This window comes from Halyomorpha halys, unplaced genomic scaffold, assembly GCF_000696795.3.
Source record: "Halyomorpha halys isolate HHAL.00 unplaced genomic scaffold, Hhal_1.1 Scaffold755.1, whole genome shotgun sequence".
NCBI classification, from domain to species: Eukaryota; Metazoa; Arthropoda; class Insecta; order Hemiptera; family Pentatomidae; genus Halyomorpha; species Halyomorpha halys.
The window spans coordinates 306,575-325,262 of record NW_027108003.1 but is presented as its reverse complement, the minus strand read 5'-3'; the positions used below and the strand labels follow the sequence as shown (position 1 = coordinate 325,262).

Genomic DNA, 18,688 nt, shown 5'->3' with positions numbered 1-18,688 from the left:
ACATACAGTATTTATGTTTTTAAATAATGTTAAGTTACAATAAACAAATTAAAAAAGAAAGTTAATTAAATTGTAAATCAATTAAACTTTGTGATTAAATGATAATAGGGTCCTAACCTGTTGAATGGAGGTTTTGTTGTTAATATTGTTAATGAGATTAAAGAAAGACAATGTTTTTGGAATAGTTCTTGTTTTGGAACTGTTATGATATTATTTTGGTTTTTAAAGATATGACAGGGGCAATTAGCCTGCAAAAGAGACATTTCAAGGAATTATGACATCAATGATTAAGGTATATTCAAAAAACAATAGTATTGTGTGAGGAAATAATGTAATAATGATGTGAAAACAAATTTTATAGGTTGCTCCCTTGAGAATGGCCTAAGGGCCGAAACGTAAAATAAATAATTGAGAGAAAAAGTGGACCCTTTGAAGTTTGTGTTAATAATAAAATAAACCACTCTCCAACAATGAGTATAATAAATCATTAATCTTATTGATAATTATATTAAATAACACGTTAATAAATACACTCAAGTATATATGTTTGCAAGCAGATGGCTGGTTATATATACATATTTACACCTACAAATATTATGCCTGAGCTCTATATCCACATTGTATTAATACAATTAAGTTGGCTGCATTCCACTCTCTACCTACTTTCTGATGTTTTTCGTATGTGTCAATTTTTTTTTTTTTTACAAACTGTCGATAGAAAGACAATTATAGAATTGTAGAATGGACATAGATCCAGAGACGTAGTAGGTGAATATTTATTGAAAACAATATTTGCGTTGAAATTTTTATCTATGAATTTATTTATTTTTCTAATTTAAAAGTAATTTTGTTCATACTAAAAAAAAATTAACAGTATTCAACAGTCAACAATTATTTCTTTTCATCAAAAATACGTTTTCAAGTCATTCGCATCGGTGACAATAAACCTATGGGTAATCGTGGGTAACTTTTTTATCAATTTAGATTCAAAATTAAACTTTATTGATAGTTAAGGCACAACCAATTTAAAAATGACCTATAACACAAAAGGTTTTATTAAAAACAAAATAAGATAATGAAAATTTGTTATTTTTTAAGGAGCGTAATGTTGAAAGAGGCATAACTCAAAAACTACTGTTTCTACTAAACATCTTTTTTAAATTTTACACTTTCTTAAGCGTATTAATTTTGCGTCAGTTAGTAAAGTTTAGATTTTTTTTTCGTGTCATTTGTCCCTCTTCTGTTTTCTTAATTATAAGGAACACAATTTAAATTAAATAGAATTTTTCCGGGTTGTGCCTGTTAACATTTTTGTATAATTTACGAGTCTTCGAGCTGTCAGTCATTTCCCATGACACAAAGGTCATGTTAAACATTTAAAAACTGCTTTCCGGAACGGAAATTTATTGATTTATTTATTATGTAAATTATTTATTTATAAGAAAAAAAGACTAAAAAATGGGATTAAAAACATCGCAAATAAAACGAACAATGAACAATTCAATCAAAATAAAAATACTATGCTCCCAACATAGTTTAGTTCCTCTCCGACGTTTCCACCTATCACCATTATCAAAGAGACAACCTAAAATACTGATATCATTAACACAAAATCCCCAAAGAAAAGTGTTATAATTAATATAGATGCATTAAAATTATATGTAATAGTTTTGTTGGTATATAGCTATTTTACAAAATGTTAAAAGAAATTGTTATGATAATTATTTTTTTTAAAGATTATTTATTGACTTGGGCAAATAGCCTGAATTAGAAAAAAACTATTTAAGTGAATGTGACAAATCGATTTTATAATTATGTTAGTAGAAATATTGGTGTAACGCGTGAGGTAATTCTATGTTAATAATATGGAAATACTGGGAGATCATTGATTGACCGTGTGTAATAATATATGGAAGATGGTCCGGATACAGGCAAATAAAAACTCATATAATGATTAATTAAACTATTTAGCGAGCTAACGTTTCGCCCCGAGCTGCAGGGCTTCGTCAGGGCTAAAAAAGGTACAAACACTTAAATGATGTAAACATACGTAAAAAAGTAAATGAAAAATTAAAGAGATGCACAGTGAAACGTAAAAATTAAATAAGAATAATATAAGGTAACTGACAATAAATGAAAACGGAAATAATATCAGATAAAATATTTCTATCCGCGTACATTTATTTATATTTTTAATAATTTCTTCCCACCTATTATGTATATTATGATTTATTGTTTACCTAATTTTAATATTTTCTTTAATTTTCTATACTGTTTACTTTGAAATTATTTTCAAACGCAACATACTTTAACTGCCAGTCTCCACTCCTCCCAATGCATCCATCAAAACGGTTTACTCTAACTCTCAATTTAGTCTAACAGGTACGTTTTCTGCCTCCTTCATTTTCTTCCTTTTATATTTCTTCTTTTTATCTGTTATTATTTTCGTTCTCATTTATTGTATATTACCTTATATTATTCTTATTTAATTCTTACATTTAATTGTATACCCCTTTAAATTTTCATTTAGTTTTTTACTTATATTTACATCATTTAAGTTTTTGTATCTTTTTTAGCCCTGACGAAGCCCTGAAACGTGGAGCAAAACGTTAGCTTTTAATCACTATTTGAGTTTTTATTTTACCGCACCCAGACCATCTTCAATTTATGAAAAGTTTAATAAATGGAATATGATCTGGGTGCGGTCAAATAATACTATTTGAGTTTTATTTGACTACACCCAGACTATATTCCATTTATTATTACACACGGTCAATCATTGACCTCCAGTATGAAATGTTTAGGTTGTCTCCTTGATAATTTTTCTAAATCATAAATTGTAGCGGTTTATAGAAGTTATAAATCGGTGCTTTCCAGTCTAAACTAGGAATAAATAACACATATCTATATAACGAATCTTGCTTCAAATTTGATCATTTTGTATGATTTTTGGTGTGCAGAAACTAATTTGAAAAACAAATTCCTTTTCCTTTTTTTTATCCATCATGTACAGAGTTTTATTTCTGTCATTGTTAAATTCATGATATGTAATGTCATTATTGTACTTGAAAACCAAGAAAATATTTTATACCATCTAGAGTACACAACTTGAAGTTTTTATTTTACTAAAAGGAATTTTACTTTATACTACCAAAAGATATAAATTGGACTACATTAAGTAAATTTGAAGTTGAGATTAAAGACAATATATATTCTTTATAAAGTATTTATAAATTATATACATATATAATTTAGTCGAGCATCTATTGGGACTGAATGGGTGAAAATTTGGCAAAATTAATAAATTAATCTATTTGAGACTACAATGGTCTTTAAGTGTACTAAAAGAAAATACATTATATGAATATATTCGAGAGACAATTTTTCCTTCAAATCGAATAAATGTGTACTTTATTATCATTATTAGAATGTGAGAAATCCGTATTTCCAAGATAGGCAACAGATATTTGAATTTGGTAGAGGTATGTGCGAATATTAAAGGTTTGTGCGAAGAAGTTTACTCTCTCCGGAAAGTGTGAAAATTCCATTTTTTTGTATTTTCATTGGAGACGTGAATATAAGATTTAGGAGAAGAAGAGGTGCTGAATCCAAACATTAAGTAAGTTTTTTATTTTATTGAATTTTAATTTTAATTTATTTCAATTTCATAGCAATTTGTTTTCAATACAGTTCTTTGTAAAGTTGATCGGTTGCTATTAAAGATTTTCAAAACTGGCATTACATGTCAGCAATTTGTGAAAAATTCGTAAGAAATGGAAGAAAACTGATTTCATTTCTAGTTTCAGCAGTTTAGCAGGCCTAACAAAAAACATAAAGATCAGCCACGATTATAAAATCAAATTTCTGGAAGTTGACCAGTGTTTGATATATCCGTAACATAGCCTATTTATAAATTCAATTAAGGAAACTATAAATATTTTAATACCACTAACTATCTCAACATTAATTCGATTACTATCGATAAACTGTGGTAAAATAGGTTAGGAAACCAAAGCGGCATTCCCGTAGCCAACGGGATTACTAAGCGGTGGTAGCTTATTTATCGAGCAAGTTAGTTCCGCACGAGGATGTCTCGGCAATCTGAAATAATTTCCCAACAGGAACTAACAGAACTAAATTATTCCGACAGTCCTGACCTCATCAAGGAGAATCCAAACAACGTTCCAGCATCAATGTTCTCTAACTTCTGTTCGGCCTGTGTTCCACGTAGGGTTTACCGCGATAGTTTTCGAATAACAACTATGATAGTTGATCGAACAACATAGTCAAGTCCTGCATTGAAAAAAAATTCGTTTATCAAACATTAAAAAGTAGAGAATAAAAATAAAACTTGAGAATTAGAAAAATTACTTAAAATTGTTTGGTTACTGGTGAATCCTACATAACTAATCTGTTTACTGAAATAAACTCGCACAAGTATTTAGATAGTAGCTATGCAAAACTAAAATGAAGAAAAGTAAGTATGGGTTATTTTATTGTTCTGACCAGCAGGTAGAAAGTTTGTTTATTTCTGTTTTGCATTTCATATATCTATATTTAGTGCTGTGCACAGTATCTTATTAGTTTATAAAATAAGAGTGATATGAATTTAAATTTTATACGCCCGATTTTTGGACAATAGCCCAAATCTTGTAATTTTTTTTTTAGCATTAAAAGATTTTGGGTGTTTCTAATCCGAATCTATGCTCTGTTGCTCTGCTGGTTGAAATGTGAGGTGAGAGCTATCTGGTTCAATTTTTTTAAATATAATATAAGGCAATTCACAGAGAAGGTGATGTTTGGCGGTGCATACTGACTGAACTCTCGGAAATCATCATAGTCCAAAAGAAGAGCCCAAGAGGAGAAAAAAGGCAGTTATCTCACCCTAATTTTTGATTACTTTAATGAAAGCTATGTATAATTAATGATGAAAATTGATGAGTCTGCCAATTATAGGTAGGGGAGAATTAAAAAAATGGCGGCTGTTTCAAAGTGATAAAAAAACTAATTTTTCATTCGGAGCTCTATATCTTAAAAAGTAGGAACAACACAAGAAAACCTAAGAGAACGTCATTTAAAGAAGAGTAAATTTTGCTAAAATATGAGCCCTAATAGAGTTATTTACGTCCAATAGTTCTCGAGATTCCTAGTATGGGACGTACTGAAAGAGTAGTTAGTGAATATATTTTGAAAAATTTATATCTCAAAAACCATTTGACGAACATATGTCTATTAGCACTCAAATTAAAGCTAGTTTAATGAGCTATAAAGTAGTATATGATGTTTATCTTCTTAGGAAGAATAGTTTACATGCAATTCGCTAAAATATATTGATTTATAGTTGTTAGGACAAATTTTAATTAGCCAAATTTATATTCATATGTGAATATCATAAAACCTACTACCCCTACGAAGATAAGTGTCATTAACTACTTTATGGTAAATTAAATTTCCTTTATTTTGAGTGTTGACAGACATATGTGCGTCTTATGGATCTAGAGATATATTTTTTCAAAAATCCAACATTTTATACAAACAACTAGAAATTAACATTTTGTGAGTTTATTTTGTTAAATATCATAAAAACTACTACTCCTACAAAGATAAACATAATTACTATTTTGTAGTAAATTTAGCTAGCTTTAATTTGAGTGCTAATAGACATCTGTACGTCGTACAGGCTCATATTAGGGCTCATATTTTAGCAAATTTACTCTTCTTTAAATGACGTTCTCTTAGGTTTTCTTGTGTTGTTCCTACTTTTTAAAACATAGAGCTCCGAATGAAAGATTTTTTTTTTATCGTTTTGAAACAGCCGCCATTTTTTTATTCCCCCCTACCTATAATTGGCAGACTCATCAATTTTGACTATTAATTATACATAGCTTTCATTAAAGTAATCAAAAATTGGGGTGAGATAACTGCCTTTTTTCTCCTCTTGGGCTCTTGTACTATCATCATATTTATGCTAGAATATATATACTAATTTAATAGCTAATATCGAGAAATATATGTAAATAAAATAAAATTTTAATATAAAAGAAACCAAAAAAATATATAAATTTTTATTCGATAACTGTAACTGAAATTAATTGTTGTGATAAAAACGTAAAAAAAAATATTACTCATGTTTGTTTTCATAGGGTAATCAAATATTTCCGCAATGTGAGGTCTATCGTTATCGTTTAATAAAGTTGTTAAATGATATGTTAATCCAGTATCATGGTCCATTTAGTGAGGGGTGCCTGTTATAGAAGTGTTCAGAAATTCCAAATTTTCCACAGTATATTATAGTTCAAAATTTTCTCTGCGCGTAGAATTCCATATATTACATCGCATTGCAGCTACAATTTGGAACTAAGGTAAGATAAGCCTGCTTCCTATCATGGGATTACGGAGGCGAGAGAGTGCCATTAAAATTATTTTTGAAGTTATGATCTCCCCATTGCCTTACATTAACAAATTCTATCCATTTAGATGGAAAAGCAATAATGTTTATATTTTTGAGAACATTTCCAATTTTGTTCCATAAAGTTAAATTAAACAGTATCAATGACTATCCCTATAAAAAAGTCGAAAATGTCGTTGAAATATCAATTTGTAGAACACCGATGATGTATCAATTTCAACTATTAATTCGAACAAAAATTCGTTGGCAGGTGAAAATCCACTTTTCACCCCATAGGTCAAAAGGCCAACGGGGTTGATTGTGTGGGCGCCCCATTAAATTATTCTCAACAGTAGATGAATGATTTCCAATTTCTAGGAACCGAATATTCAAACAGAGTGTACAGTTTAAAGTAAATTTATTTTTCCGAGTAATGCAAATAATCAATGGAGCATTTGTTTAGCTCATTAGTTAGTTTTAATGAATTGTATTAAATAAAATAGTTAACATTTAATACGAAATCGAAAAGACTGAAGAGAAGTTATCATAAGAAATAAACTAAGTTTTACATTTTTTGGTAAGTGCCGAATCTAATTATGAACAGGCTAGGCACCTGTTGGACCGAGCGCAGCTAGGGCGAACCTCGTGATTGCAACGGCTTTGACTCCTATTTCATGCCGGCCCCACGGGATGAAAACTCGACCCTCCCACTCTGGCTCGAATAGGAAATGGCCGGGAAAGAAGAAAAAATAAGTCTGAAGAGCGGATGTGCTGGGGAAGCTGAAAACTTCTATCAAGCTTTTCATAACATGGACTTAGGTTTAACTTAAATTGATTCTTAAATGATTAATGGTTAACTTATCACAAAGTAGAAAATTTCACTTTCTACACTAGTTGTCCTGATAAACGCCGAAATATAGGCCTAAATTTAATTTAGGATATTCGATTAAAAATAAGTTTTATTTATCGGTGTTCTCTCTACTGACCTTAACCCTTCTCCAACTTGATATTAATCTACAGTCAACTGAATCAAGACTGTTAGAACTAAAATAAAATCAAACAAAATATATATACGTGAAAGATAACTAATAAGTAAATATTATAGAACACATAAGATTTTATAAATGATCCACATTATTACTTAGGATTATTAATTGCACAGGTCTCATAAAGAAAGTTTTCGAATTTGGATTTGATAATTTTAACTGATCTGTTTGCTGGTGTGTTGAAACCAAAAATGAGCTCAGTTTTATTTCATCAATAAACCTAGTGAGTTTGTTTGCATATTTCACTATCTCAATGTGTAATCTTTATTACTCCTGTATACGTGGACCAAATAAAAATGGTTTGACGAATTATATCTCAATCTGATAATAGGAGTAAAATATAATTCTTACTATCGATATAGATATGAATACAATAAAAAGTTAAACAAATTTATAATAAATCCGTAATGGTACAACCAATCAAGGGAGTGCAATAATTGGTAAGGAAGTACTGCTACTAAACCAACGGTTGTACAAGGATGTGATTTGGTCAGAATCATACGCGACCGTCAGATTTTCTCTAATTAAGGAAACCCACTTTATAAGCCTGGTGGATTTCGGAGGGCATCCAAACCCACAGGTATGACTCACGCCCACAGTAATACAATAAATAATTATCTTTCACAGCTGAATTTGAACCTAGGTCGTTTTGATAATTCGAACAACAATATGATAAATGTCGGTAGATAATTTAGCCACCTCTGCACCGATACCTCTCCTCCCGGATACTTGTCAACACACATGGACACCTGTGTTTGTACACCACAGTAGTCTCTTACCAGAGTTTTTCACACCTGGTTAATGGGTACCACTTGTCGAAGGAGCAGAAGCCATTACATCAGGTAAAGACCTATAGACCGTGTGATCGGCAGTGGGTTCCATCCCCTCTCCGGACTTGTGGAAGTTTTAACCAATGAGAAATAGGATTCCAAAAAGGGGCGTCGCCTTTTTTTGGAACAAGTGGAGGCAGAAGAAAAAACAGAGCAGGGAACAGAAGACAAAAGTAAGAAGACCGGAGCAGGACGAGGCGAAGTTCTAAGGACGAATCAGACCTGGAAGGCCATCCTTATGACAACACGACACCAATGATGAAGACGTCAATACATATCACGACACGCACATTAGGTAATAAGTTATAATATAAACAATATTTTATGGCAAACCATTTGTCTGGATCATTTTTATCATATCACTACAATAAACTGTAAATAAATACTTAGTTCCTTTATGTAGTTTATTTACCATAGTATTACATAATACCACATTCTATTATATGATTAATAGTAACAATATTTTAGAAATGTAAAGGTATTTAATTGGTAACTGGTAAACACAAAATAGGACCTTGGAAAGGAAATCCAATTATATCATTGGAAGGACTCAATCTTAATTAATTAACAACTTATTTTTGGATCATTTCCTTCAGCGATTATCCTGGCATCCCGAAGAAAGATACATAGCAATTAATATATATTTATATTCATATATTTAATTAATAAAAATATATATTTGTTTGTTGGTATTTTATGCGCTGCCACACCTTTCATCCGATTGCGGTAGGGTTTTTTTGGTAAACATTCAGGATTTTCCCGGGAAGGTTTCCGATTTCTCCGGTAAAAAAAGAATTTACTAATAAAATTAAGCATTTTTGGGGAGTAGGTCAGAAAGTATACATTTTCATGGTTATTATTTGCCAATAGATTTGTCTCTTTTTGAACAATAAGACAAAAATATTATTGATTCTATTAAATACGTTTTTTTCACTAAAAATTTTTAAAAAAATATATGCTAATAATGAAGATTTCAGTAAAGCAGAGAAGAAAAAAAAAAGTTTTATCAAGAAGCAAATCATGATCGTTTATACCGTCATCTGAAATCTTTTAATACCATTATTCAAAGAACTAAAAAATTAAAAAAAATAAACCGTTGTTACTTCATATGTAATAAATGTCTAACTATTTCTAAAATATATGGACAGCTATCATTGTTCGACAAATACTATAGAATCTGAAAGTTTCAACAGATTTTTCAGACATTTGTTTTCAATTACTTACTGACACTTTATAAACAATATATGCATTATCTCGAAAACAATTTTATAAAAACTTTGATCGCAGATATTGTTAGGACGATTATTTGACACAGTTCTTCATTTAATATCTAATCATCCTAATCCTTTTGTTCAATCCTTATCCAGTCCCACCCATCCTTACAATCCACCTCGAAGGTTGAAACGGCAGTGGCCAAGAGAATTATTGTAAAATAAAAATGGACAATTGAAGTTCTGGCGGCAATGGTCAGATTCTCCACTCAAATAGAGTGTTTGCGGCTTTAGCGCATTGGCTCAGCCTCCACTGGCTCATTACCAGTGATGCGGAGAGAGGAATGCGCTGGGATCTCAAAGAGCTTTGCTCTATCCCTCACACGTGGGGAATAGAGTGAGCTCAGGGATCCTCAGGTCGATTGTGTAAATATTGTAAATAAGAGTGTAAATGTAACTGCAGATTACTTTATGTATTTATTTTTTCATGTACATAGTTTGATTATGTTAATTTTCTTTATTATTCTATTTGTTTATATTTTGAGAGAGATTTTATTTATTTTTATGTACTCTTTTTTTTTTTATTAATTTTAATTTGATTACAGTATGAATGTGATCAGTCATTACTATTACCTATTGCCCACAACATTGTGCCAGATTGTAATATCTATCAATAAATAAAGTTTTGAATAAAAAAAAAAATATATCTAACTTAAGATTCACATTTTAAAAAAAATCTCGTTCAAATAGACAAATGCACTTGTATTCTTGCTTACTGCAGGTAATCAACGATCGTAAAAGAAATGGTTTTGGAGGAGGAAACATGTCATGGCAACGACTTACGTCAATCTCCCGTCGCCATAGCAACAAGGATCTCTCGTTGACTCACAGTACTCCATTCTTTACGGCCTCTCCAAATAATCCTTTCTTGAATTAAGTGCAGCAACCACTTAATCATTACAATCGTAAACCTGTAGAGGCTATTACAGCTTTTATATAATAACACAGTCCTGTATAGACAATTGTAGACAACAACTACTAAAAATCATTATTGATGATTTACTCATCAATGAACCTAAAACACGACAATTCCTACGAATTTATTAATATTATTTCTCCTTATGATGTATATGTGCAATACTAAGGATGGGTTAGAAAAAAATATTTCTAAAATCTAAAAAAAAAATATTTGTTTTTAGACTAATTAGAATGAGAAAATGATTAGGGGTGCAGTCAATGAAAAGCTCAAATAAGTAAGAACTCATTTATTAGTGCCAACGTTTCGGCCAGCATTCCAGGCCTTCGTCAGGGCAGCATGGCCATTGGATCTTTAGGCCAAGTGGTTCGAAAAATACGTGGTGAGTTGATAAAGTTCCAAGAATAGTCATGTATCGAAAAATGTATTAAAAACTTTTGTACATTGAACTTCTTCCTCAATGTATGACGTCAACACTCTGCATCCAGTGTTTTTTCAATTACTAAAGAACTTGGTCAAGAACAATTGTCATAGCTTCCGTTGGAACTGTTTCGAATCGCTTCGACAATAGATGTTTCTTGATTCGGTGAAACAAAATGAAAACTTTCGGAGCTAGGTAGGAGCTGTAGGAGGGCTGTAGAAGTTTCCCAGCTTTAATCTTACCCAAAATTTGAACGATTACATCCAAAACTTTAAGATTTTTTTTTTGTCCTCAGATCAATACCAATGGGGAGATTTACAAAGAGTTTGTTTCTAATGAACAGACTGTCGCAGGACAGTTCTACGTTGGAGTGCTCCGCCGTTTGAAGGATCAAGTCCGCCCAGAGATCAAGGTTTCTATACCATGACAACGTCGCTGGTGAAATTCAAATTGACAACACGTCTGTAGCCACTCTACAGCCCTTATCTAGCTCCTAGAAACTTCTTTTTTCGTTTGTTTTTTGTTGTTTAGACCTGAACAGGAAGCGATTCGACACAGTTCTAGCGTTCCAACCAGACGGGATCCTTAAGAACTCTGCCCGAATAGTCCTAGGGAGCCTATAAAAGATGGGAAAAAACACTGCCTGCAGGAAATTGGTGCCCAGGCTTCATATATTGGAGAATTTAAATAAGTCGTACAAAAAAAAAAAAAAAACTAATCGGAAGAGAAATTATTCTTGTTAATTAAAAAGTATTCTAAACAAATCCCGATGGAAACTTATTTTATTTCTGATGAATGGAATATGGTCCGGGTGCGGTGAAAAAAAACTCAAATAGTAAATAATTATACTATTTTTATTGAGCCAACGTTTCGCCCCACGTTGCAGGGCTAAAAAAGATACAAACACTATAGTTACAAAAAGGAAAAAAGAAAAAACATAAGTGGAAAATAACAGGGGTATGAAATGAAAAGTAAGATATAATAAGAAAAATTAAAGGTTGTAAATAGTAAAGTGACGGTTTGTATTGGGAGGAGTGGGGATGGCAGTTATGCCACAATAACGAAAATAATTTTAAAGTAGACATAGTAAATTTATTTTCGTTTTTGTGGTATAACTGCTATCCCCACTCCTCCCAATACAAACCGTTACTGTCTTTGACTGCCGTCAAAACAGGTATGCATTCTGCATTCATTTGATTTGTATTTTTTTTTTTCATTTTTCATCTCTTTATTTGTACTTTCTTTAATATTTCTTCTCTTATCTATCTGTTACTATTACGCTTTTCATTTACTATTTACAACCTTTAATTTTTCTTATTATATCTTACTTTTCATTTTATACCCCTGTTATTTTCCACTTATGTTTTTTCTTTTTGTAACTATAGTGTTTGTATCTTTTTTAGCCCTGACGAAGCCCTGTAACGAGGGGCGAAACGTTGGGTCAATAAAAATAGTATCATTATTTACTATTTGAGTTTTTTTTTACCGCACTCGGACCATATTCCATTCATCTATACACATGGTAAATCAATAATCTTCCATTATTTTATTTCTATCTCTTTATATAATAAAATCTGCCTCTATGTGTCAAAGCATCATCTATGCCGGACTACTTTATATATTATATATTTTATAATAATCTTAACATATAAAAAAGCAGATTATTTTCTACTACATTGATTAAAATTAAAGGTGGTTTAGAGAATAATGTTTTGAAAATTCGACATTCTTTTTTTAACAAAAAGATCAGGGAAGGAAAAATTTTTGAATAAGTAATTTTTATTTTTCTGTAGCTATAAAAATTCGTATTTGAAGGCTTACTCGATATGGCAATAACGAATATAAACTTTTTTCCTGCCATGAATGAACAAAAGATAACGAACCTGTGTATATATGAATGCAGTAGGGAGGGGGGAGGTTCGGCTTTTTGCGACCCAAACTCCTGTTTCTATTTTTCTCCTTTAGTTATTCATCAAATTATTTTAAATTTATTCATCGTTTATTACTGCTGATTACAATGATAATCAGCTATTTAATTCGGCGTTTGAGCACTATTAAACTATTTCACTGAGAATAAGACCTAATATTATTTATAATGAAGATATTATATTATATTATGACCACATGATTGTACATTGTTTGATCAAAATCATTAGAGTCGTTTTTGGACAAACAAACACACAATCACTAACAAACAAGACTATATTACAACTCTTATTTCCGGAAATATGTTTTGAACCTAAAAAATGTTTTCCCTTTTTTTTTTAATTTAATTAAAATCGTTAGAGTTTTGAAAAAATATAAAAAAATGTATAAAATCCATTTAATAAAATGGCACTTCTGTTAGGTCGATTTTAAGAAATAAGTTGCAGTAACATCCTTGGCAAACACCACCAGTCCTAAATGTCTAATATCAATAAAACTCTTTATTGGGCTAGGCTGTTCACATTTTGTAATAACTGTTTTTTTTTTTTGACACATAGTACCTCAAAATGTGCATTTCTGTCGAAGACTTCGAATTCGAAACACGATCCCAATACTTTTCCAAATTTTATATTCCACATAGTTGAGTGAAAATAAAAATTATTTCCAAAACGAAGTCTTCAAGACATAACTTTCCACTAGTATAAAGTAACAATACCTACTTTAAACTTAATAAAATCAATGTATAAAATTATACTTATTCCATTCAGAAAGAAGGTACTTAAAAGTAATAACGACCAGTAATCCAACTATATCTTTGAGTAAATTCTAACTGAAACTGTTGAGTAAATTATATATATGTTATATTCAACGTAATTATATATCCATTATATGCGACCTATATGAGTGACAAACTTATGCTCTAAATATAAGCACATTCGTGTCCAACCTGGTAATCATCTTCGAATATATAGGCAAACATTGGAAAATATTTGTCAATGTATATTGGCCCTGTCTTGACCCTAGGCATAATATTGCAGGATGTAAAAATATTCTGATTCTATAGCATTACTTTACGCATGAGATCCGAGACTTTTATTTTTTTGTAAAGAAAGATCTAGAAATACTGCTGTAAACGGAAACAACACAATTACAAAATGAAATACCGTAAAGTTTACCTATTTTTTTTTACCTTATTTAATAATACATTTTATAATAATTCATTATTATAATTCTAAGAAAGATAAATTTGCTGTCACTTATATTATGGTGAAAAATATTTTCTCTTTTCTAGGAAAACTAATTTCAAGGTATTACGCCACAGGACTCCCAGAACTAGCTTGAAATTTCCTAAACAAGGAAAAGAGATTTACGACTGGGCACAGCTCTCCATCAAGCCTCACTAATCATGAATGGAATATTACGTCAGGCGTGTTGCTAATTTACAGGAAAAGTAATAAGAGACACAAGTTGGAAAAAGAAAAACATGGGATATTTTTTTCTAAATTATAAGAGTCCTGATTCCGAAAATGAACTCCATCACCCCACATCGTTTACAGTTTTTTTTAGCGAAATGTGTAAGCAAAAAAAAAAAAATCACAATTTTATAATGAACACTGTGAACTAAGGAACTGCATTAGATTTTTTTTTAAACATATCGGTGATTGACAGGGTGCAATACTAAAGGGCAGATGGTCCGGGTGCGGTAAAAAAAAAACCTCAAATAGTGATTAAACTATTTATTCAGAGCCAACGTTGTACTATTTTCGCCCAACGTTGTAGGGCTTCTTTAGGGCTAAAAAAGATACAAACACTTAATTGATGTAAACATAAATGAACAAAGTATATGAAAAATTGGTAAGATGTACAGTGAAATTAAATAAAAATTTTAAAAGGTTTTAGACAATTAATGAAAATAGGAAAAAATAAACCGATAAAAAAAAAGAAATATAAAATACAGTATAAACTAAAAGATGGAAATAGTGGTATTGAAATAAAGGAAGGTAATGAATAAGATAGGAAAGGTAGCTAACGGAAAGTATATATCTTCTTCATTATCTTCCTTCATTCACATCATAGGGGCGCACAATACCAGAGTAGTGCGTAAAATACATGATAAAGAAAATGTTAACGGGTTATGTTTACACTTTGCTCTACACATATTTAATGGTTATTAAAGGCTAAGCAATTTGTGTTTGTCAAGCAGAATAAGAACAATACACTGTTCATTGTATTAACTGAGTTTAAACGCACAAAAAATTACAAAAACGACATTTCCAGTGGAGCAAATCAAAACTTTTTTTAGGAAAATCCAGCACCTTTTCACATAAATAGAAAGTTAAAGCTTTTTGAAGGATATTTATTATATGCCATGTATGAAAATAATTCATCATTCCTCACAAGTTTAAATTTCCTAGCTGCTCAGAAATATCAAACGCCTTTATAACTGTTGAAAAGTTAAATTTTCGCTCTTCCAATCCATATCATTATCTTTCAAGATTTTATACCTTTACAAGGGAGCAAAAAACAAGTTTCAGATAAAAGACAATTTTTCAAAAGTTTTATTTTACTAGTATCCTACTTATATTGGTTTATACCATTTTGTGCAGTTTAAATGGTACTAAACCACTCCCAGGTTTTCTGTATATTAGTAGAGTCGTGTTTAAGTTATTGAAATTTTCTAAAAAAAAAAATTGAAGACCCTAAATAAAGCAAACATTTTGAAAAAAAATTCGATTATGAAAATGAGAATTGAGATTTTTTGAGGGTGATGAAAACAAATTTAAACTATATTTCTCCCTTAAAAATTATATCATCCCATTTTGCAAGGTCAATCAATTTTCTACTTCAATACTGTCGTCCTATCGTGACATAGTGGGATGATGATAATAAATGAATCGACTTTTTCTGGCGTAGGGCGACACAAAAATATTATACATTGTAGTAAATGCCTATAAGTAGTGTACAAAATCATAAAAACCAAAATGTAAATCAGATTCGTTTTTAGTATACTCGAAACCCGTATAAGAATTTTTATGAAAAACAAAAAATATTTAACCTTAGAAGTTAAAAATATTTTCTAAAAATCTTAAAAAGCCATATTTAATCTTGTTAATAGCAAATACTCATGGGCATACTCAAAGGCGTTCAATATTTAAATCCGATCTTGGATAAACGGGAAGTCAAAGGCTGACTAATTTATTATTTTTAATATTTGTTATATAGGGGAATTTGTTGATAAAATGAAATAAGGGTTGAGAAATGGAAAGAGAAGAAAAAAAGGAATAAATTGAAAAACTTGAATTTAGTTTGTAGACTGGTATTAATGGTAAAAAAAACTGTTTAAAAAAAAAATGTTATGTTTCTATTATATTATATCATATAAAAATATGTAATTTAAATATGTCCGATCACGGATTGATCAGTATGCTGTGTAATGTGGCAACCCGATGTATTTGGGCAGCATGAATGAATAAATTTCTTTCTCTTCTCTTTTAGGTTCCATAAAGATGGCTATACAATCTCAAGCATTTTTGTACAGTGAAAGAAACAGACTAGGCAATAGACGTTGTTTTCACGAAATGAGAGCCTATACCATACATAGTACGGCTAACATTTATTATTAATTATTACAATAACAATATTAATAACAATCTTGTTAATGCCATGGCATGCTTTTTTTCAGAAGGAAGACCAGCAGTTCCAACTGGGACAGGAAGCCATCAGGGCTGACAATGGCAGGACTGAGCCGATGAGGGGCTATGGAAATATCTGCACTGCAACAGGTGCCCCCCCGCTCGCTATTCAATTTGTTCAAGCATTAAAAGTAAACACCATGACGTCAAGCTGGTTGTACGTGTCAGGTCCTCACCTGATAATACGGCACGTGCCTCTCTTTAATCGATTTAATGCAATTGTCAGCGACACTAAATAATGTATCGATCTTTGCTTAAATTGAAGATGTATATCACAGATTTCTGACATCACAATGCTGTATATCAATATTTGCTCATTTAATAGAACACTAAACAAATAATATTTGAAGATCATTAGTTGATTGAATTTAATTAATTGTAAGAAGATGGTTCGGCTGGCGGTCAAAAAAAGCTTTTCTTAAGAGCGGACTGGGAAGCCTTCTCTTCTATGAGATAACCGAAAGAATGAGCAAATAAACGAGGTTTATGTACGGTTCAATATAATATCTAAGGGATAGGTACACATAGGTAAATGGATTATTAATTATTATTTTATTCATTTATATTTATATTCTTTTAGTTTACTTCATTCCTTTTTTATATTACTTTCAACGTAAATTCTAACAATCTTATATCAAACTTTACAATTTTCTGTAAATAAATATTATAAGAACAAAAATTTTTAAAATAAATGAAATACTTATTGAATTTTTGTATAATATACAAAACTCTTGTAAGACCAAGGGGTTTTATAGTTAAGTTCGTTTGTAGGTGTTACATATTCAGAACCCCATGTTCACTACCACCACACCTCCGAACTGCCAGCATTATAACAACAATTTGACAATAATAATTCCACGATAAAAGTGGAATCAAAGTAACTAACCGATAAATTTATGTAACACAAGGAATCAGCTTCATTCTTTTGGGCTTCTGTAACCATAAAAGGAAATGACAGGAATATACATTCACAAAATTACCAAATATCTTCATGATTCGAAGTCCACGTAGCAACAAGTCTGAAGATTTTATTGCGCTCTAACTCTACCCCAAAAATATCGCAAATACGGCAATATAGCACAAATACTGTCCCTTCAACTTTGGGTGTGAAGATATCGTTGAGCCCAGACTTCATGAACCTACTATCCAGAAAACGTGTATGCGAATGACCTGAGAGCCGACGCCACACAAGAAACCATCTTACAATGGTCCTATGAATAAAAAAAATACTACGGGATAAAAATTTTTTTTAAATATATTGAAAACGTTCCGATAAGACTATTTCACAAAGAATTTAGCCGTAATCATTAAGTGAATGATACTTGTTAAAGTTGAAGATAGGAAGCTAAAAATAAATTACCCCATTCAAAGCCTGACGTCATTGAAGACCTACTCAGCTTGGAACAAAAAATATTTCGCCATTATAGAGGAGTATCGTTAGGGAGTGAAGAGATCTTTAATCGAAGCTTGGAGGGCCTCTTTCCCTGACCAGTCTAAGCCCTCCTTTATTAAAGCTCTAGTCCAAAGGGGTGATAAACTTTCCAACGATAATCACCAGTTTTCCCTGTTAGTTTCCATCCCACCACCCAATATTTGTAGGAAACAGGTCTTTAAAACTTTGTACTAAAGTACTGTTTTCACTTCAAAATCATTCATGTGGATTATCTGTAGTTACAAAGAACATTCTTCCAATAATACAATATTGAATTTGTGGCAATTGCTTAAGGGAAAGTGGTAATCATAAAGGTGGTTACAAACGTTCAAGTATGCTTGAATGTTTATGCCTATGTTTAGAAGAAAAGCCTTGTGGTTTCTCAAAAATTTATATTTGTCAGAACGAACATTAGACAAAGTTAAATTCTACTTAGAAGCCTCTACGTTTTTCTTAGGAATCTTACAAGAATGCCTAACAGTGTGAACCAACTTTAAAGTAAGCGAATGCATACATTCTATCATGAAGAGTCTTTAGTTGACCATAAATTAATAAGAGAAGAAGGTCGGGAGGTGCGGTCAGAAAATATTACTTTTTTTAATACATATATTTATTACTTTTATATTATTGATTTATTATTACTTATTTATTTTATTTTAATCTTTTTATGCATGTGTTAGGGTGTATTTTGAATAATAATAGATTGTAAATGTGGACAACTATGTTGAGTTTTATGTATGTATATATTTTTTACTATACTTGGAAT

At 30.8% G+C, this 18,688-nt stretch overlaps 1 protein-coding gene and 1 long non-coding RNA gene across 2 annotated transcripts in view; one reads left to right on the top strand and one right to left on the bottom strand.

The window, feature by feature from the left end:
• Nucleotides 1–18,688, bottom strand: part of LOC106685918 (F-box/LRR-repeat protein 16) — a 356,715-nt gene that overhangs the window by 329,002 nt on the left and 9,025 nt on the right. The window lies entirely within an intron of this gene.
• Nucleotides 6,288–16,926, top strand: LOC106685907 (uncharacterized). Its single transcript, XR_001343918.2, has 3 exons — nucleotides 6,288–6,362; nucleotides 14,090–14,372; nucleotides 16,481–16,926. It is a non-coding gene; the product is annotated as an uncharacterized lncRNA (long non-coding RNA).